The 22,022-nt window shown below is 39.8% G+C and overlaps 1 protein-coding gene and 1 pseudogene across 6 annotated transcripts in view; one reads left to right on the plus strand and one right to left on the minus strand.

Annotated features, from left to right (window-relative positions):
• The window catches only part of SGCD (sarcoglycan delta), a 1,063,424-nt gene that overhangs the window by 675,461 nt on the left and 365,941 nt on the right, over positions 1–22,022 (plus strand). The window lies entirely within an intron of this gene.
• Positions 3,785–3,957, minus strand: LOC127490906 (U2 spliceosomal RNA; annotated as a pseudogene).

Genomic DNA, 22,022 nt, shown 5'->3' on the forward strand with positions numbered 1-22,022 from the left:
ACACCAGGTTCTAGTCCCCGTTGGGCCGCCGGATTCTGTCCCAGTTGTCCCTCTTCCAGGCCAGCTCTCTGCTGTGGCCAGGGAAGGCAGTGGAGGATGGCCCAAGTGCTTGGGCCCTACACCCCATGGGAGACCAGGATAAGTACTTGGTTCCTGCCATTGGATCAGCGTGGTGTACTGGCCGCAGCGTGCTGGCTGCGGTGGCCATTGGAGGGTGAAGCAATGGCAAAACGAAGAACTTTCTCTCTGTCTGTCTATCTCACTGTCCACTCTGCCTGTCAAAAAAAAAAAAAAAAAAAAAAAAACTTGGTCAGAGAGCCTCAGACACGTGTTCTGGTGTTGAGGTCTCGGGCCCCTGCAGCTGGAGATGGTGGCCAGTGATCTGAGTGGGAGGTAATGCTTATGAAGTCAAACAGGAAGCACATTAAAGAGATTCTTTAGAGGTCAAACTGGGGATCTTGAATTCCAGTTATAAACAAATCGCTGTGCAACTTTATCCTGCTATTGGAATGATTCATGATCTTTGCCACTTGTTTGAGTTTTCATATAGCCAAAGTTAATTTTAAGGTGCTAGATTTGGAAAAAAAAATAAAATGATAGAAATATTTTAGTCTTTATCACACAGATCCGCTCACATGGATTTCTTTAGTTTTTTTGATCATGTTGCTGTGAACTCTGAATCACTCTGAGAAATCAGAAATTGTGGCCACATTTCAGGGATCTCTTCTCACCTACTGAGGCATTAAACAGCCAGAAAAGAGAAGTTGAAAATCCCGAGAGACATGTTACCATAGAGACCTCCAGGGTCAATCCTTCCACAGAAAACTGAGGAATGTTCAAGTACTCAAAATGTTGAAAGAATCAGTAAATGTGAGGAAGTCTCCTGTCATTTGGTTCACCTGAATCAGGAGTTCTAAGTGCAGGGTGACTCTATAAATACTCTCTCTGGAATGATGCTGTTGACTAAGGAATTGAAAGTGAATAATATGGCTAGTGCCTTGGTGCACTAGGCTAATCCTCTGCCTGTGGCGCCGGCACCCCTGGTTCTAGTCCCGTTGTGGCGCCGGTTCTGTCCCGGTTGCTCCTCTTCCAGTCCAACTCTCTGCTGTGGCCCAGGAAGGCAGTGGAGGATGGCCCAAGTGCTTGGGTCCTGCACCCGCATGGGAGACCAGGAGGAAGCACCTGGCTCCTGGCTTCGGATGGGCGCAGCGTGCCGGCTGTAGCAGCCATTTAGGGGGTGAACCAACGGAAGGCAGACCTTTCTCTCTGTCTCTGTCCCTCACTGTCTAACTCTGCCTGTCAAAAAAATAAATAAATAAAGTGAATAATATTAACACTTCACTTTCTCAGTCACACTAGCCACATCACACATGTTCAGCAGTCACGTACATATAGTAGCTGTCATGATAAAACATATGAAGGATACTTTAATGATCAAAGAATAGTCTTTATTACAGAACTTATCTAGAATCTACTCCTCTGCCTTTTAGCTAGGTTTTGGAGGACATGCTAAGGTACTTGAAGAAAAAATGTTGTCATTCCTTCTCTTATGACAATTTTCACCTTTCCTTTCTATGACCTAGATGCTTTTCAAGACCTAAAGATGATGTATCAATTAAAGTAGAAAATAAACAGGGCCAGCATTATGACATTGTGAGCAGAGCCATGGCCTATGGCACTGGCATCCCATGTGAGCACTGGTTTGAATCCTGGCTGCTCGATTCCATATCAAGCTCCCTGCTAATGTACCTGGGAAGGCAACAGAAGACGGCCAACATCATGGGGCCCCCGCGCCCACATGGTAGACAAGGATGGAGCTCCTGGCTTGAGCCTGGCCCAGCCCCAGCTGATGCAGCCATCTGGAGAGTAAACCAGTGGATAGAGGATCTCTGTCCATTTCTTCCTCTCTGTAACTCTTTCAAATAAATAAATATTTAAAAAATAAACAAATATAGAACAATTTAACCTGAAAAAATGAATTTTAAGTTTCTCATCTCATTATTAATAGCCAACAACAGCTGTGTTTATAGCAGCTTTGTGCCTTTTCCACATAGTCATTCCTTCTTCTCTTCCTTATAGTCTTCTCAATTGAGAAGGTAATGAGGTTGTGGTAGATACTTCATTGGCCTGTGAGAAGCAAGATGGCCAGTGTTGCCTGAAGTGGTACATTGAGGAGAGAGGGTCAGGAACTATTTCTGAGCCTCATACTTCCAGTCTGTAAAGCAGGCAGTTTAGACCAGAGGACACACATATGATGTTGTCCAAGATCACTTAGTTTCTGTGTCTGATTGCTGGATCCTCATGTACTCCTTGACTCAGGTGGAGAGAGATGGAAGCATTTCTTTTCCTCTAGTTATGTGTGTATGTTCACTTGAGTGAGGGTCTGTGTTTGGCCACTGCATATCTAACTAGGCAAATGTCAGGAAATGTATATCAAGTACATTATTATTTTACTATTAGGCAGAGGGAGAGAGACAGAAAGGCAGATAAAGAGAGCTTTCCCACACACTGGCTCACTTTTCAAATGCTTGTGATAGTTGTTCAGCCATACTGAAGTCAAAGCCTGGAACTCATTCCAAACCTCCCACACTGCTAGCAGGAACCCAAGTTCTTAAGCCATCATTTGCTGTATCCGAGGGTGCACATTCCCAGGAAGCTGGAATTGGGAGTGGGGTTGGCAGTGAAACCTAGGCACTGTAGTATGGCATATGAATATCCCAAGTGGCATCTTAACCACTCCATCAAACTCTCACCGCTTCTTTTAATTCTCTTAATTCATTCCGTTGTTTAATGACTATTTGGCTTAACTGAGCACTGCTAAACAAACACCATCCTAATACTTAATGGATACATACAGATGTAGTGATTCATTTTACTCATTGACCTGCAGCTTGGGCAGAGCTCAGTGGACATGGCTTGTCTTTGTTCTCTGATGTCTAACACCTACGCTTGGAAACGCCAGCACTCGGGGTGACCCAACAGTTGGGGGTAGGATCACCTCAAGGTGTGTTTACTTATTTGGGTGGGAAGTTACTGCTGGCAGTCAGCCTGGACTTTAGCTGCCCAGACAACCTACATATGCTATTGCAGGTGGGTGGGCTAACTTGGGCATGATCTGTGTGGTAGCTGGGATACGTGGTATGTGTGCTACTTAAATAAGGTGGAAGTGTATGACATTGTTTTGACCTAGACTCAAGCCAGATAGCATCATTTTGGCTCTACCATGTTGCAGATAAGCAGACAAAAAGTCCTGCCTAGATTAAAGAGAAGTGCATGTAGAATTTGCTTGTTCATGAGAGAATTAGAATGTTCTGAGAGTACACAGGTAATTCAAAAGGTTTGTGGACAATAGAATTAAAAGATAATTTTATTTAGGTGAAAATTTTTTTGAAATTAATACTTATATGTGTGATGAGGAGCTGTAGTAGCTTGAATAGGTGTCTCAAAAAGGATTCAGGTTGAATATTCCTAAATTGAATTCAGAAATAGACCAAAATTCAAAACCTTCTGAGTACCAATGTGACACCTGCTGGTAGAGAATCCCACACCAGACTTTCTGTGATGAGTCACAGTCAGAGTGCATGTATAGTAGAAGTATTGCATAAAATTAAAATCAAGCTATCTATATGAGGTGTATATAAAATGTAATGAATTTTATGTTTAGATTTGGGTTGCTGCCAATACATCTTTCATATATGTACAAATACTCAGAAATCCAGAAAGACCCAAACTCTGAAACACTTCTGGGCCCAGGCACTTAATAGCAGACATTCAACCTGTGTGTCCAAAGCCTAATCCTTGGAATCTGAGACTAGGACCTCATTGGGAAAACAAGTTTCCTCTGTATTAGGGATTTAAGATGAGTAGATTGATGCTGGATTATTGGAGTGGGCTCTAAATTCAGTGACTAGTGTCTGTATACTACACTTGATCTTAGCCAAAAGGCCGAGAAGTGATTAATGTCTGTATAACAGTGAGACAGGGATGGTGTGACACAGATAGAGGAGGAAGCCATAAGGTTGTGCAAGCAGAGGCTCACATGATGCAGCCCCAAACTCAGGAATACCAACAACTGCTGAGGGCTCTTAGGAACAAAGCATGGATGCTTCTCTTGGGCCTCCAGAGGATGTATCACTCTGGTAACATCTTGACTTCAGAATTCTGACTTCCAGAATTGTGGGAGGATACATTCCTTATTTTATTCTGTTTTATTTATTCATTCATTTTATTCGGCGAACTGGCTATTGAACTCACAGAGGTTAAGAGGCCTCACAACTGGCAGAGTTAATTACACTGGAGTGAATCTTGTCAGTCCACACTGCTCAGACTCGTGGCTGATTTCTGTTGTGCTTGGAAGTTGCACTGCCAGAAGGTGCTTGGGGAGGATCCTGAGAGGTGAAACAGTGTGATCTTACCCAGGAGGTGGGATGTGATGCAGCAGGCTTTAGAGAGGGAAGACCTCAGCTTTGCTACCGATAAGCTGGGTGGTACAGGCAAGGTCGCTTGGCTTCTTGGAGTCTCACTTTCCTTACTTGTAGTAATGCTATAATAATATCTGCATGACAGAGTTGTGATGAAGATTAGAAACACCTGAAGTAACTAAAGCATTGTAGACAACTAGTGTTACCTATTATTACCATCAGCACAAAATACTTGGATAATTTTCTTTTGTAAAGATGAATAGAATTTACATGCTAAAATTTACTTGCTAAAATTCAGGACAGAGTCATAAGTTCACTTTTAAAGTAATGAGTAGTCGAGTCTTAAATGCAAGGTACTTGAGTGTTGCTGAAAATGATCTTTGCTGTAAGAATTACAATCATTCATATTTTATATGTACATATTATTGCTGATTCAACTTAATCTACTAATAGAACTCTGCATAACAGTGAATTATAACCATTCTCATGAATGAGATGGCCAGAAAAGAAACATTGCTGAATAAACAAAATAATTATTGGCTGTGATGTGTCCCTCTGAAGGAGATAGATGGGATGATGCCAAACTGGGCATGGCTTATTTTGACAAAGGTCGGTATGTGTATCTCTGGAGAGCTAAGATCTAATAGAAACTTGGAGGGAAGAGGTTGAGACAGCATTAGGAAGAGCTGGGAAGATTGCATATAGAATAGAAGTTGAGTTCAAAGCTCCTGATGGGGAAGAGGCATGGAGCCAGTCTCTGTATAGATACCATCTGGGTAGTGGCAAGAAGAGACAATTGCCATTCAGTCTCCCCTGCAGGAACAGACACCCTAGGTGAGAGGCAGTGAAGGAACAACACATGTGCAGTTGGTAGCCTGTCCTTGTCTGCTCACGGGAATTCATATGAGAACATTTCATTTTCAATGGGTTCTTACATCAGGTTCAAAACTTCTGCCCTCTAGCTCATGTGATAGGCCTTATTTATCCCTTTTTGACATCTTGGGTGGATTGCTTGTTGAACCTAGAGAGGCTAAGAGGCCTCACAATCAGAAGACTTCATTTTGCTGGAGCAAATTCCATTAGCACAGACTTCCCAGTCTGTTGGCTCATTTCCTTGTGGACTGTCACAGCCCGAGTCTCTCTGAAACTTCTGGCCAACTGCCATGGGACTGTTCAAAGGCAACATGCCTATCTCTGGGTGCAGATTGCGTGCTCAGATACTCCAGAGATAATGATGATGGCACATGACGTGTTAACTTCCTGGCTAAGCCTCTGAGGTGGCACCATTGTGCAGAACTTCTCCAACAGGAATGAAATAGAGAGCAATTTATAAAAGCACCCCATTTGTTTTTTCTCAGTATCCTCAGAAACCTTAAAGTATTGTAAATGAGCTCTGTTGTCTAATCCAAGAATTATAGCAATCTATTAATTGCCTTTACTCATTATTTTGCATTTAATTAGGGGGCACTTTTGAGAAAATGAAGGACAGCATAACCTCAAACTATGGCTTTACATCTTGGATAATTGACTATAATTTCAATCTTTACAGTTTTTCCTAAATTGTGCATTTCTCCAGATGGTTCTTAAAACTGTGATTTTTACCTCTTTTGCTCTAATGGGTGAGCAAGGCTTTCTGATGAAAGCCTATGTGATTTAGTTTTCTCAACTAAATTAAGGCTTAATTAGTCAAAAATTCAGATTTGTGATGTGTTTATGAAATTTATACAACATAATTAATTTCAGTTAATTGCATAAATAGCTTTTCCATGAAGAATAAACTCTTTTGTTGCTGACCTCTAAGCATCACATTTCAGTTGGTCTATATTTCTAGCTTTGCCTGGCAATGCTAAATCAACTTACATAATTCCAGAAGAATTACTTTTTCCTTTGATTTATGACTTTGATCATGCGAGACAGTGATTACCTCGGCAACCCATGTTTCATGTTTTGAAAATGCAGTGAAAATACTATACTTGAATAGCATTGCTTTTGTTTTTTATGGAAGCAAAAAATGAGAAATAAGATTTTAGTAGGTTCTTTTAAATTCACTCCTTCTCATAAAGTTACCTAGGCTTTTTTAGTCTATTTGAATGACAGTTTAAATTACATTGATCAGCTAAATGTCAGAGAATAGCTATTATTTTTCAAATCTCCTGATATTTCTAGGATTTCTGTTCTTGAGAAGAATGATGAATTTACCACATGCTGAGCCAGATTATTTTTGCTACATGGGCTATTCTCTTTGCAAATGTCTTTACGAAGATCCCTTTAATCCTAAGGAAATATTCTCTAAACATGCCTTGACAATTAATTGGCAAAAACTTTCTTATTAGTTTTCTCATAATGTTGAGAGTAAGTCTTGCATGTAGGCTGGAGCTGGTGAGTTCTCACTTTGATTCTCTGCCTTGTGATGTAGAAGGAAAGGGTGAAGGGTGTGACTCCAGGAGCTTTTTCAGAGGCCTTAGAAACTTCTTGTCCAGGAGCACCTAGAAAAGTTTGCCATCCATCTCACTGGCACGGATGGAGTCGTAAGCACGTGTGTGGAACTGTGCCTGGGTTACTGTTAGCAGCTTTAGCCTGAGTCCCAAGTCCCATGTCTGCTCGCCAAGGCCTAGGGACTGTCCAGGGATGTGCAGGCAGAAGAATGACAGTCACCCCAGGTGAAAGAGGAGGGAATGCTGGGAAGAGAACTGCAGTTCCCTATCACACAGTTGAATGTACTGAATAACACTGGGTTCCTAACAGAAGGCTGGGCGACCTCTTGGCTTTAAAGTGACTGTTGCCTCAAGATGGTCAGCATATGTGAATTTTGAATCCGAAAAGTGCTCTTCCTTGCTATATTTTTTCCGAGGTTCATTAACAACCAGTATTATAGAACCAATTCAAAAGGAACATGTTTTTGGTGCCTATCTTATTATTAGCTTCAGGGCTACATTTTTTTAAAATGCGTAATGGCATCCATGGAATATTTAGAAAGAATGTGGTACTTTGCAGAATTGACTTTGGGGGCAGTGCATGGCTTATAGTTGGAAGGAAAAGTGTCTGGCAGTTGTGTGAATTGAAAAACCTTTGGTCCATCTCTAGGATGTATTTGCCCATAAGCAGTTGCAAAATGATAAATCCAATGTAAGCGTGACTTTGAAAGGCTCTGTAAAGGTTCAGTACCTTTGCAGTCTGTACACAGAACTGTAGGAAGGTCATTTTCTCCCATGTGTTTGAAGTCAGCCTCCCTCCCTTTGCTCAGGGCTTTGGCTCTGTTCAGAGGATAAGAAATAGGGCCTGGCTATTGTTAGTGACAGGACAGTGCTTGAAGAATAATGAGAGTCACTCCTCCTGTTCCCTAAAGATTGGTAAAGCAAAAGTACACAGTGACTTGGTTGCTTTTTCTAAATAGCTGTCATTACCATTTTCTCTCCAGAGTAGTGTAGAGCCTCATCATGATGAAAGTCAGGACACTTGAGTTATGGTCAGGGCTTCATCACAAGCTATGGGACCCTGGGCCCACTCCTTCCCTTTGGCCTTACTGTACACGCCGATAAGAAGGAAAGTTGCAAAGCATACAGAACCAAGTGATGTCTCACATAGGTTTCATCACTAACATTGCAAACATCTGCATCTGGGACATGTGAAAAAGATGTTTCTGGTTTAAATGTGGCCTCTTCCTTAGCCTCTCTTAACCTTCTACTAAAATACATAGCATAAAACAGAATGAGGAACTATCCCAACATCAAGAACTAGAAATTGCAATCATCCTCTTGCCAAAGTCTGGGAGGGGTTGCCATGAACTTTAAAGGTTTATGAAACAATGTTAAGTGACACAGTTAGGGGTGGACATTTGGCACAGCTGTTAAGTTGCTGCTGGGAACACCGACATCCCATGTCAGCATGCCTTGTCTGAGTCCTGGCCACTCTGTTTCTGATCCAGTTTCCTGCAGGTGTTCTGCCTGGGAGGGAGCAAGTAGTTGGATCCCTGCCACCTGTGTTGGGAAGACCCAGACTCAATCTGGACTCCTGCCTTTGGCTGAGCTTGCCCTGGTTGTTGAAGTGGTTTGGGGGAGTGAACCAGCAGAAGGAAGATCTCTGTGTCTTAGTCTTCTTGCCTTTTAAACAAAAGTAAATTTTTAAAAAATAATAAAAGATACAATTAAGTATCATGTCATCTGATGTCATGCCATCAGAAATGGAGAGTTCCTCTTCCCAGTTCTTTAGGAAGAGCTTTATTTTTTGATCTGTATTTGTGTCTTGGATGAAAAATTAGTATCAATGTTAACTGAAAAAACTGACATTTCCTCTATTTTCTTTATTCATGGTTGTTGTTTGAGTTAGCCTGCTTATTAGTTACGTTTCTCTTAGGAAATGCACACACATACATGCAAATATATGTAGATATATACACAGATATACACATGTACACAGATGTGTATACATATATGTGCATATACATATATGTATAGGGCACTTGAATAAGTTTGTGGAAAATGGAATTAAAAGTATAAGCTTACAAGAGGCTTCCATAGCCTTGGCAGCTCATGACAAGAGCCTCAAGTGATCACTTATGTCATAAATAAGAGTGTCAATTGTTCAACAATGGGAGTCACTTTGCACCTGCTCCCCATGTAGGAGCTCTGCCGTTAATGTGTTGTACTATGAGAATTAATGGTAAAACTACTACTCAAACAGTACTTCATACTTTGGGTACAAACTGTTGAAATCTTTACTTAGTATATACTAAATTGATCTATATATAAAGATAATTTAAAATGAATCTTAATGAAGAATGGGATGGGATAGGGAGTAGAAGATGGGATGGTTTTCGGGTAGGAGGGTGGTTATGGGGTGAAAAACCACTATAATCCAGAAGTTGTACTTTTGAAATTTATATTATCAAATAAAAGTTTTTTTTAAAAGGGTAAATTAGCAAAAAAAAAGCATGAGTTTATTTTGGTGCAAAACAGATTAAAGATCCATGCACAGATTTATCATGGTACACATATTATGAAAAAAATTAAGATTTGTTTATTTCTTTGAAAGGTAGAGCAGTAGAGAGAAATCCTCCAACCTTTAGTTCACTCCCCAGTTGGCCACAACAGCCAAAATTGGGCCATTAATCAGTAACTCCAGCCTGATCTCCCACATGGGTGGCAGCAACCCAAGTTCTTGGGCCACCATCCACTGCCTTCCAAGCTGCATTAGTGGGTGGCTAATTAGCAGGAAGCTGACTGAAAGCAGAGCAACCTGGACTGGAAAGCGACAGCATAGCCTGCCTATTCCCCAATCCCAGCCATGAATAAAATACATAAATTTTCAATAAATTTCTTCACCAAATAAACTTTTAATTCCATTTTCCACCAACTTATATTTAGGTAAAGTCATACCCATAAAGTAGTGAGAGCTATAATATTTCCAAAACAGGTAAGTAATGTAGACGATGGAGCCAGGCTTGTTTCTGGGAAAGATGTAGGTGCTACCTAAAAAGCTGGGTAAGGAGAAGGTACGAGAAGATGTGAGTGGCCAGGCACTCCAGAAACTGCTGTTCTTTATGAACTTCTTATGTTTCTACCACTAAAAGCACAAGCTGCCCCGACAACCTGATGGACGTGTTGCGGATGTGAGAAGGGCGTTCAGTTGGTGCTGCGTGGATAGAGGCTGCTCCCTGGAACAGCATCACTTCTGGGTGGGTCTCCTCTCCTGGCTGTGTGCACAGAGGCCATGTGGAGACCATGGGACCATGCCAAAATTAAATAAGGAGCAGGAACATCACGTTAAGGTTTACAGAAAGAGCACACTGATGAAAATCATCTACTTGACAAATCGTAGGGATGAAGTAGAAAAATAAGATCAGGTGGTGGAGGAACAAGAAAAAAGTTACTGTGATTTTTTCCCTGGGAAAAGAGTAGAGATCCAAAGCATAGGTGTAACAGAAAAACACACAAAAAATATAAAATCAAGGTGAGACATCTAGGAACAAAAGAGGCAACAGTAGAATCCATCCTCAATTTGGAATCAGAAGAGAGTTTATGTTAAGGAAAAGTAAATCAGCTAAGTCAGAAAGGAAATGAAGGGCTTTCCTCTAGTGAATAAGGAAGAACTGTGATGAATTAGGGAAAAAAAATGTTCTCTGGAGACTGGAGGATGACTTACAGAAACTCCTGTGGAAGGCACTAGAACCGAAGCTCACATAGCAAAGATAAAATGAAATACATTCTTCTGAGCTGACATGCGAATGCAATGCTGGAAAAGACAGTTACACCCATATGCATCCTAACAAAGCATGTTTCCAGGGTAAAAACATGAAAATCTTTACAAAAGCCATGCTGACCAAAGGATTCTCCCTTAGAACACAGCAGGAAATAATGGAATATCTGGGCATTTTTGAAGGAAAAAACAAATTAGAGGAATGGATTAGTTAGACAAGTCATTTCTTGTCCATGAAGCAAACTAGGATATTATTTCATGTTATCTTAAGCCTCTGAGAACACACAGCCTGCCCTCTCAGTTTACTCTGCTTATCTAATAACTGAATATAAATTAGGACCCCAAATATGAGAGAATTGTACTGTAACACACCTGGGGCATAAGCCTTGGAATCATCGTCATACAGAGGATGTGTCTGCATATTGTCTGCACATGACAAAATGGCAGTGTAAACAGTTGAAAAAGATACAACATGTAAAATAACCTAAATTTTGATACCTAAAATGCCATGTTACATCCCCAGAAAGCAATGGAGAGAAGATGCAGCAAGGGGCATGGAAATATAAGGTTATATACAATTATATGTATTGTGTAGGAACAATTGGAGAACTATCATTTGTCCTCACTTTAATGACAGGTGAAATTTATATTAAAGAATTTTAAGAAAAAGATCCTAAAGGGTGTGTTCAGGTGGGGTAGTAGGTGGGCATTATAATTCAGAAGGAGCAGAGAGAAAGCACTCAATGAACAATCAAACAGGCCCCTAGGACAGTCAGGTTAATTTAAATGATGGAAATAGCTCCACCTAATTATTTTCTAATTCTAACATGGCCACCGTCCTGCAGTTGCAAGGCACATTTGAACATGCTAAATAATGCTTGGTCATAGGCTGTTGTGGAGGAAGAGATCTGCAGCCAGCCTGCGTGTTCCCCACACCATGTGGATGTCCCGGCTGGGCTGGGCTGGGCTGGGCTCCCCAGCAGCCCTGGGGAGCAGAAGCTTCCAGTGCTAGTCCACAGCTTGGTGACACAACAGGAGCCCTGCGCCAGGGCTACAGTGTTTGCTTTGTCTGATCTCAGTTTGACCTTTAGAAATGCTGTGGAATTTGAGCTCTTTTGGGGTACCCATTGTTGATGCTTTGTGCTTTACCATGTTTCTGCTTTTTATTTTGTTTTGTTTTTGTTTTTGTTTTTAAGAGAGAGGAGCTTACCAGGGAGTGCTGAGATCCATTTCCACTTGCAGTGACCCTTCCCAAGGCTGGATTCCTCTTCACTGCATTTACCATGGATAGTCTGTCCCTGACCTGTTATTTTCTTATATGAAATATGTTTTCCAGGGGAAGTCTCTTATTGAAAGAAAAAAAGACAGGTTTCCTTGTTAATACAGAAAGTCCTTATTTCAAAGACTCTGTACCTTTTTTTTTTTTTTTAACAGCGGTAACACTCTATGTGCCTGAAGACAGGGAGAGTTGCCTGGATGATTCTTTGAGATTCTGCCTCACTCTCAGATCTGTAACTTTTTATGGAGGACTGTATGTATGAGAGAGAAGGATTAGTTTTAATGGGAAAGATAACCAATAATCAGTTTGTCCAGGGCAAAAGCCATAAATTTGTGATTTTACTACTCATCCTAGAACTCAGAACTGAGTTGTCCGCATAGTTGCTATTTCATTGTGTTTGTCGTGCTGTATTTCCTTCTATCACCTAAGAATATAACCATAAAGTGAAGAAGAAATCAGAGGCTTTGGATTGGGAAGTACCACATCCCACTGGCTGCTCTTCATCTAATAAAGCCCGAAATGCACTCAGAGCTTTCTGGGTTAAATTTTCTTAGTTGTGGAATGAGAGTTTGGATTCTATTGGGATTTATTGACTGGTAGTCAGCTAAAATGCCCAGCAGGAGTGTTTTCTTAGACCTGTAGACACTTTACTGTTGTTAATTTCAAAGGTGTTAGAGGAAGTGCATGTGTGCTCTATTTGACCACAGTCCTCACCATTCCTTATGCATAATTCCAGTCTGTGCTGCTTACTTTTGCTTACTTTATGTTTATACTTACCTTAAATGCATTTGATAGAAATAAAAAGGAAGTTGGGGGATTAGATTTTATTTCTGAAATTGGTTCTAAAGCTATGCAAAGTCTAGGCAGTATGCACAGGCCTTTTTTTTTTTTTTAATAGACATTGGAGGTTAAAAACTATTTGACTAATCATACTGGATTGATGTGTTTAAAAAAAAAGTCAATTTATGAAGGCACACCAGAGAAATTCCAAATGGGTTTTAAAATGGAAATAGAAAAGTTGAATCATTCTACTGGTTTTCTGTTGCCTTTTTGTCACAGTCATTAGTTTGGCCTGAGCTCTACCAGAATTGTTCTAATGGCCCCAGTCACAAGAGCTATTACAGGTTGTCTAACTTGGTTAAATTCTTTTCTGCTCTAAATTGTTAATGATTCAGCATTTCACGGCTTGAGTCAGGTGTTTTCAGAGGGCGCCTTTGTTAAAGGTCATGCTCCAGAAATCAGCACCCAAGATTAAGATGGCAGATTGTGCTCAGTGACCTTGGAGACAAAGTATTTATTAGACTCGGGGTTTAGAAGATAGTGTTTGTTGGCAGGAGATCACTGGTTGGCTTGACCCACAAAAATAGAGGAACAGTATTTTGGGAGAGGTGAGGCCTGAGGGTCGAAGGCCAGTGCTCCAGTACTGCTCCAGTTCAGCCTCCCAGGAGGCATAAGCTGTGAACATGAGCATTCAAGGTTGCAGATGAGCCAGCGGAAGCTTGGAGAGGAGTCATAATGGGCCTGTGTAAGATCATTTTCAAAGTTTTTGTGCTATTTGATGAAGGACATATTGCTATTCTCTGCATGCTGGTACCTGATGAATGATTTATGGGTTTTATTCATTTATTATGATGTTACAGTGCCTGGAAATAAGTTTCCAGTAAATGTTGACACGAGAACCCTTTTGTCACCTGTATGGGATTGTCATTGTGAAAACTAAGACTGAAACACAGACATTCGGAGATGGAGTGTGGTAGATGCGTGCATTTTGATTTATTATTTATTTTTATGATACTGTTAAACAGATTTCATAATTTTAGTAGGAATGAAAAAGGGGAGGGGCAGGAGATTTTGTGAACAAGCAGTAGATTGACGAGTAAGTGAAATGCTAATATAGTCAGCAGAATCATATGAATGTAAAAATAATTGGCCTCTAATTCCTAACATTCTGTGGGAGGCCAGTGGAGGATTTATGGTATTTTTTTCCCAGTTGCAAACCAGCAAGTAGATGATTCATGTACTGCAGGGGGTGGGGGGAGAAAATAATGATTTTTTTGTTGTTGTTTAAATCCCTTCATGACATGCAGTTACCTGTCAGTTTTCTGTTTTGACCCTACCTTAGGTCCCTGATCCTGTTTTTCCCTTATTTTAGGAAATCTGCAACTACAGATGAGTTGAATTCGTTTTCTCACCTTTCTGCTAAATATAGAGAACAGTATTTCCAGGCTTTGGCAGTATTTTCAGCAGGATTGAGAACAGTTGAAGCAGGTAGTCCTCTGGTGTTTGCATCCTGCAAGAACAGGCTGGTTTGCTATAAATTTGTTTTATAATCGAGAAGAGGCTTATTTTTATGAGTATTTTTACAATTATTTAAAAATATTTTTATTTTAGTTAGTTTTTAACAGATCCAATGTGAAATATAAGAATGTGAAAATCTAAGAACATGAATTTAAGGATAAAAATCTTTGATTAAGGTTTGCTATATACTGACAAACGGTATTAGCATTGCTATAGGGAACTGCATTAATTCTTCATAGAGAAAAAAAAAGAGGTGAAAGTTTATACTAGGGTGAAGGTGTCCTCTGGGAGGCCAGCGCTGACCATATGGAGAGCTGTCGGCAAGAGAGAAGGAATACTCAAGTGTCTGTAAGGCACATGCCACCTTGGTGTTAGGCTTGTTCCATGAGAGATGAATGAAGATGAGCCTACAATCAACACGTAGGTATCCTTTTGATCGTCATCACTACTGTCCATGAATCAGCATTTGGTCTCTGATGGCACTGGGAAAATTTTCCTCCTCTTAAATGTTTAGCCTGAGGCTTGCACCGTGGCACAGTGGGTTAAAGCTCTGATCTGTAGTGCCAGCATCCCATATAAGCCCTGGTTCAAGTCCTGGCTGCTCCACTTCGGATCCAGCTCTCTGCTGATGGTCTGGGAAAGCAATAGAAGATGGCCCAAGTGCTTAGACCCCTGAAACCAAGCAGGAGAACTGGAATAAGCTTCTGGCTTTTGGCTTCGTGTTGGCTCAGTTCCAGCCATTGCTGCCAATTAGGGCATTAACCAGCAGATGGAAGACTTCTCTATCTCTGTCTGTCTCTGCCTCTTTCGGTAACTCTGTCTTTCAAATAAATAAAAATAAATGTGAAAAAGAAACATTTCTCCTATCTTCTTTTTCCTCTTCGATTTTCACTCCTGCAACAGTAATTGGGGCGCTTGTTATCTCAATTAATTTTCACTGGTTTCGGTAGGTCCTGGCCTGCCCAATTAATCTCTCAAATGCTCCTTTGGTGTGTCACTCTTCTTAAAAATGCTCATCAGTTCATAGTTGCCAATTTTTCAAAGACAGAGTTCCTCTAACTTCAGAGCAACTGTATCAGGGAGTTTCTCATCTATCCACTGCATTTTTCATGTTCCCTGGTGGATGTTTCCCCCTTCATCTTAAAGTGCTATACTCAGCGTGGCACGAATGAATTCCTCCTGACTCCCATATTAGTGGACCTGATGTTTACAACTTAACTTTTACTTTGAAAAAACAAAAGATAAAAAAAGCTAGTGGTTATGCTGATCCACTTTCATGGAACAACTAACACTTCAAGTCTCTGTATGCTGAGTGCCAGTTCCGTGTCACTCCTTCAGTATTTATTCTGTCTCTCTAAAAATGCACTGAATTATACCTATTTCTCTTACATTTGTAACAGAGAAACGAAGCGATGATGAAAATCAGAGGTGTGAAGATGCTGAATGCAGTATTGGGCATGTGTATGTGTGTTGACAGTGGAAATTTGTTTTCTATAATAAGCTATCTATGAACTAAAGCTAGTTGATGATGTAGAATTATAATGGAAAAAAGCAAAATCAAAGAACATGGTGGAGTGGGCATTTAGACTGGCAGATGGAGACATTTATGTTCCACAATAAAGTGCCCAAATTCGATTTCCAGCTCTGGCACCCATCTCCAGAACCTGGGAAGCAGTGGTGACGGCTCAAGTGATTGGATTCTTGCCTTGGAGACCTGGATTGTGTTCCACAGGGATTACGTATCATTTTCAAGCTAAAAGATCTTTAAATGAGGGTTTTATTTTCTTTTTTCTTTGCCCCCCCACCAAGCTTTTCTCAGTTGCACTCAGGTACTCCATTGCCATTGTGTCTGAGGTTGCTTTAGCACTAGCTGTTGTAGGCATTAGCAATGACCCAATAAATGGGTTTCTTCATTCTCTCTCTTTTTATCTCTCTACCTGTCAAATAAATTTAAAAATGTGTATATATGTGTGTGTGTGTGTTGTGTGTGTGTCTGTATGTGTGTTTGTATTCAAAGAATATGTCAAAATACAGAGCAAGTATTGCTGAAGATTGTGTAAGAGCTGTGGCATATAGAGCTTAAATTTGTGTCACCTTCTTCTGTGCTAATTTTTTTGACGTATAGTTAACTGTGGTGTACCTCTTCGCAAATAGGCGACACAAGAAGAGGAAACAGTCATTGTCATCATCAACGATGGCACCTTGACCATTGTTCTCGATGGTAAATCTCTCATTCCCTTGAAGCTGGTAATGAGTCTTTAATCAGGCTCATTTGGATTGACTTCCGCAAGTAGTAGTCTTGAGTTGCTTACAGATTGCACATCATCATTCCTGTGGGCTGCTGTGAACTTAGCATAGGATGTGTTTTTATATTGCTTTTAGATTACTTTGTGTATCCTTCTTGCCTCATCAACCAAAGTATGAATTCCTTGAAGGCAGAAATAACAAGTTTTCCAGTGTCGATCATTTAGAGAAACATGAGAATATTTTAGATAGTTACTCAGAACTGTGGGGCATAGCTTTGCCTCTTACAAGTTAAACTTTTTGATGCTTTTAAAGCTGCATTTAGCATTCTCTCGGGATACTGAATCCCTTCAGTGTACTATTCAGTACGTTTTCAAATTTATATTGTTCTTTCTAAATGTGCCTCTTTGTCTAAGACACTCTGGCAGAAATGACCTACATGAAAGATCTCTGTGAGTGAGATCCCAGTGGAAAGAAGGGGCTATCAAAGAAGGATGTACTGTTCTGAAGGAAGGAGAGAACTTCCACTTTGCTCATGGCCCTGCCTAAATGCTGGCAAAGTTTTTGGACTCAAAAGGCTTCCATAGCCTTGGCAACTCATGACAAGAGCCTGGCGAGGTTACTGACGTCATAAATAAGAGTGTCAATTGTTAAATCAACAACAAGAGTCACTGTGCTCTTGTTACCCATGTAGGACCTCTGTCCTTAATGAGTTGTATTATGAGAATTAATGGTAAAACTGGTCTTCAGACAGTACTTTATAATTTATGTGTCTGTGCGGGTGCAAACTGTTGAAATCTTTACTTAGTATGGAGATGGTCTTCTGTATATAAATATAATTAAAAATGAATCTTAATTATGGCTTGAGAGAGGGAGTAGGAGATGGGGACAGGGGTGAGGGTGGGATGGGCAGGTAAGGGGAGAAGAACGACTATATTCTCAAAGCTGTACCTATGAAATTTATGTTTATTAAAAACAAAGCTCTCTAAAAAAAAGTTCATGGAAAACGTTCATGGTGAAAAAATAAGTAAATAAATAAATGTGTCTCTTTTCACCTTAAATAGCTTTACATGAAGGCCCCCAGTTTCCTTGTCCTGTTCCTTCCAGACCTATCTCAGTTAAGTGCAGGTACCCTTTTGCCCTTGGGCTTTCAGCCTGGGATGCCCTACTGAAGATGGCATTTTATAAAATGAAGAGAAATGCAGCGACTTATGTCTTCTGTGTCATTCCAGAGGGATGGAGCAGCGATTCTCGATCATGAGAAGTATTTGGTGTTTAAATTCAGTTAACAGTCTCTCTCAATTTAGTTGTTCAGGCATTAGAGATTGCGTTTGTGTTGGTGTTAGTATTCATGTCTGTCAGATAATTTATAGGCGAAGGAGTGTAATTTCGTCTAAAAGGTATCTGTAAGAGAGGACACTTGCCAATCCAATTACATTTTCAACTTCTCATTTCTTTTTCTATAACCTCCAATAATTTCACTGGACTTTTAAAGAAAAACATGATCTCATATTATTTTTATGTCTCTCCTCAGTCAATGCTAATTTTAGTTCTAATGTTCTCTCACTGGTATCTCCTCTATTGATTTGGTAAGTGCTACCTTCAATCATTTAAAAGTAAGTAATACATTAAGACCGCCCAAGGCTATCCTATATTCAGAAAAATCACTCCATTTAAGAATTAATTTAACAAGAGTCTACCACACATTTTACTTTGGAAATTCACCAGGATTCTTTCCATCTTTGAGAAAGCATTTATTATCCAGAAGAAATTAGGCCTAATTTTAGAGAATGCTAGAGTGAATAAAACTTCTTCAAATTCCCCCAAATCTCACAACTGTGACTTCAATAATAAAGTTTAAGATTCACAGAATTTCAGGGCTGGAAGAAAATGAGTGGATGGCAGTGTCAATTAGAATACTACCACCTGACTTCAGATAACTTAAAAACCATTTAAAAAATACATGAAGTAGTGGATAAAGCCGCCACCTGTTATGCCGGCACCCTATATGGGACCCAGCTGCTCCACTTCCAGTCCACCTCCCTGCTAATGTTCTGGGAAAAGCAGTGGAAGATAACCCAAGTGCTTGGATCCTCGCACCCATATAGGAGACTTTGAAAAAACTCCTAGCTTCAGCCTGGCCCAATACCAGCCATTGTGGCCATTTGCAGAGTGAACCAGCAGATAAGAGCTCTTTCTCTCATAACTCCACCTTTCCAAAAAATAAGAAATTTAAGCAATACAATGAGCATCAGAAAGGGGGCATCCTGCTTTGGTGGTTGTTTCTGTTTGGGTTTTATATTTCTGTAGTATATTCCTGATCACCTTGTCTGGTTGTTACTGGCGGTGGCTGGCTTGCCTCAGTTCTTTTTTACCAATAGAGTAACGAAAGGTAATTCAGTCAGACTTAAGTTGGGAAGTAGACCAGTTTATTAAAGTATGTTCCAGGAAAGGAATGGGGCAGTTGATAGAAAACATGACCCCTTTCTTCCTGGTTTGGGGCTTTTATCCCTAATATAGGAAGGGCATTAGCTGGTGGTGTGACCCTGAGTCTCCTGGTAAGCATTTTTGGTTGACATCAGGGAGTTGCATACTTTTGGGCTCTCTGAGCTTTTGGCTAAAAACTGGACTTTTCCAATTTAGCTGAATTCCCATTTTATCAGAGAGTACTTTAACCACAAATTAAATGGCAAAGTGGGTGGTTCTGGGTGGCCCTGGGGAGGAGGGAGCAGAGTCCTTGGTTCCACCCGGTAGGGGTAGGTGGACTCTGGGGCCCTTCTCCCATTCACTCCTGTGTAACTCTTTACTTAACACAGTGGTCATTGTGGAGGGCTGGACATGGCCAGACTGGACTGTTCTGCACTGGTGAGGCAGTAGGAACAATGACTTTACATGCACCTTCCAAATATTTTGCTTAAAAGAAAGTAGAAAAGAGAATAGTAGCTCGAAAAGGAGCTGTGAAGTCTACAGTTTTGTTTGGGATGGGCAGGTACTCTGATAAAAAAATAGCATAGTATGGAGAGAAGGGAGAAACTTAGAAGAAAGGGCTGAGAATGTGAAACTGAGTCCCAGTACCCTCAGAAGGAAGTGCCCCCCGGAAGGAAGCCCTTTCTGTCTCTCTCTCTCACTGTCTGACTCTGCCTGTCTAATTAAAAAAAAAGTTTTCAGTTCTTCTTCTCTGAGAGCAAAGAAGCCTCCAGACAGTCCGTGCCTTTTGTTTTCAGCACCCAACCTATTCATGGTTGGAGGGATGAGGGATGGGGAGAGATCATTGCTGGTGTTTTACACGAAACACAGGAGAATTAGAAAGAAAACAGTCCTGATTATTTATATCAGTTTCTGTGACTTAGTGGACCACACACCATCCTTCTGATGTCCTATGTAGTTGAATTTAGGAATTCCGTTCTGTGTTTTCACAGTATTTGTTAGACTTTAAAAACTCAATTTCTTTAACTGTCATCAAATTTTTTAGCTGATTAACCTTCTTTTGAAACGTTGAAAATAACTGATATTTCATAACAAAAACATGTAAACTCTGTCCTTCAAATACTACTGGTTTTTCTAATACTTGCAGTTGTGGATATAAAATGGCACCTGTGGAAGAAACGGTTTAAAAACGTTCATGGAAAATGGAATTTAAAGGTGTTCATTTTGGTGTAAAAATATTTTCAAATTTATGTATAGTTATTTCATAATATGTGTTTTATATGAACTTTTAAAAGACTCCTGTACACATGGATTTCCAACATTTTTGCACTAAAATAAACTTACCCGTTAATTCTATTTTCCATGAACTTTTCAAAGTATGCCGATAACACCCATGACTCCATAGCAGTGCCAAATGGTATGAGGCATATAATAGATTCTGTCAGTGACCAAGCTAAAGAGTTTGTTGCTTACTGAAGCTGAAGACAGTGTCAGGGGGATATTACATTTCTGTCCTCACACTTACTCAAGAACACAGGCTGAAAGGTTTTTGCCAGTTTGATTGAGGGCTCTCCAGACTGTCTTGTGTATTAATGTCCAGGCAGCAAAAATCTTATTTTTGTTTGTTTGTTTTTGTTCGTTTTGTACTTGAGAGAGGATGAACAACTATGGGCAAAGTTGTATGGTACTGGCTTATATCATTTAGGTGCACATTCTTCCGTGAGAATTCAATCACATGGTCATAATGGATGGAAGAAGGGCCTGCAAGTACAGTTCCTAGTTGGTTGGCTGCTTCCAGGTAGCAAGTTCAACTATGAAATGTTTATTCGTGTCTTTGCTGATAACAAGTCTCTAGAAGTCTGTTCTTGTGTGTGTATAATTGCTAAAAACTGTTATAGTATAATTTTTTTGTAAATCCTGTATTATCTAATGTTTTTTTCCCATTGACTCTTGAGTTTAGAAGGACAGGTATAAATATGCTCATTTACAAATGGAAGATTTATGTCCCAAATTAAGTGGTAGGAGAAGTCTAAAATTATTTATATGTGTCAGAATTTGATTTTTGGTTACTCATTAAATATTTAACACATACTTTAGCCTAAAATATATAATTGAGGGAATATTTTTTACTTTTAGGAGAAGTTCACTGAACGTGCTACATGCTAACTCGCCAAGGAATTAACATTGAAAGTTGTCCAAGGTGTTCCTTGTTAAAATAGTTTAAAAATACATCATATAATCTTTATTTGTTGGTAGATGACCGTGAAAATGGATAGTTGGGGGACTTTTGGCTAAGTAACAGGTGAGAGTTGAAATTACCATTGAAGATAAATGACAAAAAATGAAAAAGTAAAACTCATTTCTCCAATAGTTTGTCATTAAATAAGTATATATTAAAACCACTAAAACTGAAAATAGAACATTATAGAGAAAAATAATTCATGTAAAGTTCCAAACTTCTATTTTGAAAAATTAAATCGGTATATAGAGATAATGAACTTAATACCTACTATTTAATTAAACTTTAAGCTCATTAGTTAGCCTAATTAATTCATACGATTAGCCTCTGCATATTGCCAACATTATTCTGAATCTTCTGGAGTATGATTTTAAATTTAGAGGGAGTAATTTAATGATGCTCAACATTGATTGTTGACACTGCAACATAAACTTAATATTTTAATGGGTGCTCAACTCCTATTACAAAGTAAGATTTACCTGATTCATGCTGCTTCTACCCTGCAAGCTTGCCTATTCTATATTCTCACAACACACCATGTTTTGTCATTACAGCACATATCACAGTCATAAAATAATGACTTTTTTTATGGTTTACGTAGTATCTGCCTGCCTTTTCTAAATAACGTTAATCCTCATGAAAACAAAATTGGTTCTTCCTTGATCACTGCGGAATTCCCAGAGCCTGGAACATGGCAGGCATTCAGGAGATAGAGGGGACACATGGACAGATATTCTTGCTGAAATTATTACAAGAAGTTGGGATAGGAATGACTACACTGGTATGTCCAGACAGTTTACCTAGTAAGTGTAGTCCTAAACACCTCCTACCCTACAAAAATGTCCACTAGTTATTCTTTGTTATAAGTCTCTTAAAAATAAGATTGATGAAGCTAATTATATCAAGCATATTTCCATTA

The sequence above is a fragment of the Oryctolagus cuniculus genome, chromosome 6 (assembly GCF_964237555.1).
Source record: "Oryctolagus cuniculus chromosome 6, mOryCun1.1, whole genome shotgun sequence".
NCBI classification, from domain to species: Eukaryota; Metazoa; Chordata; class Mammalia; order Lagomorpha; family Leporidae; genus Oryctolagus; species Oryctolagus cuniculus.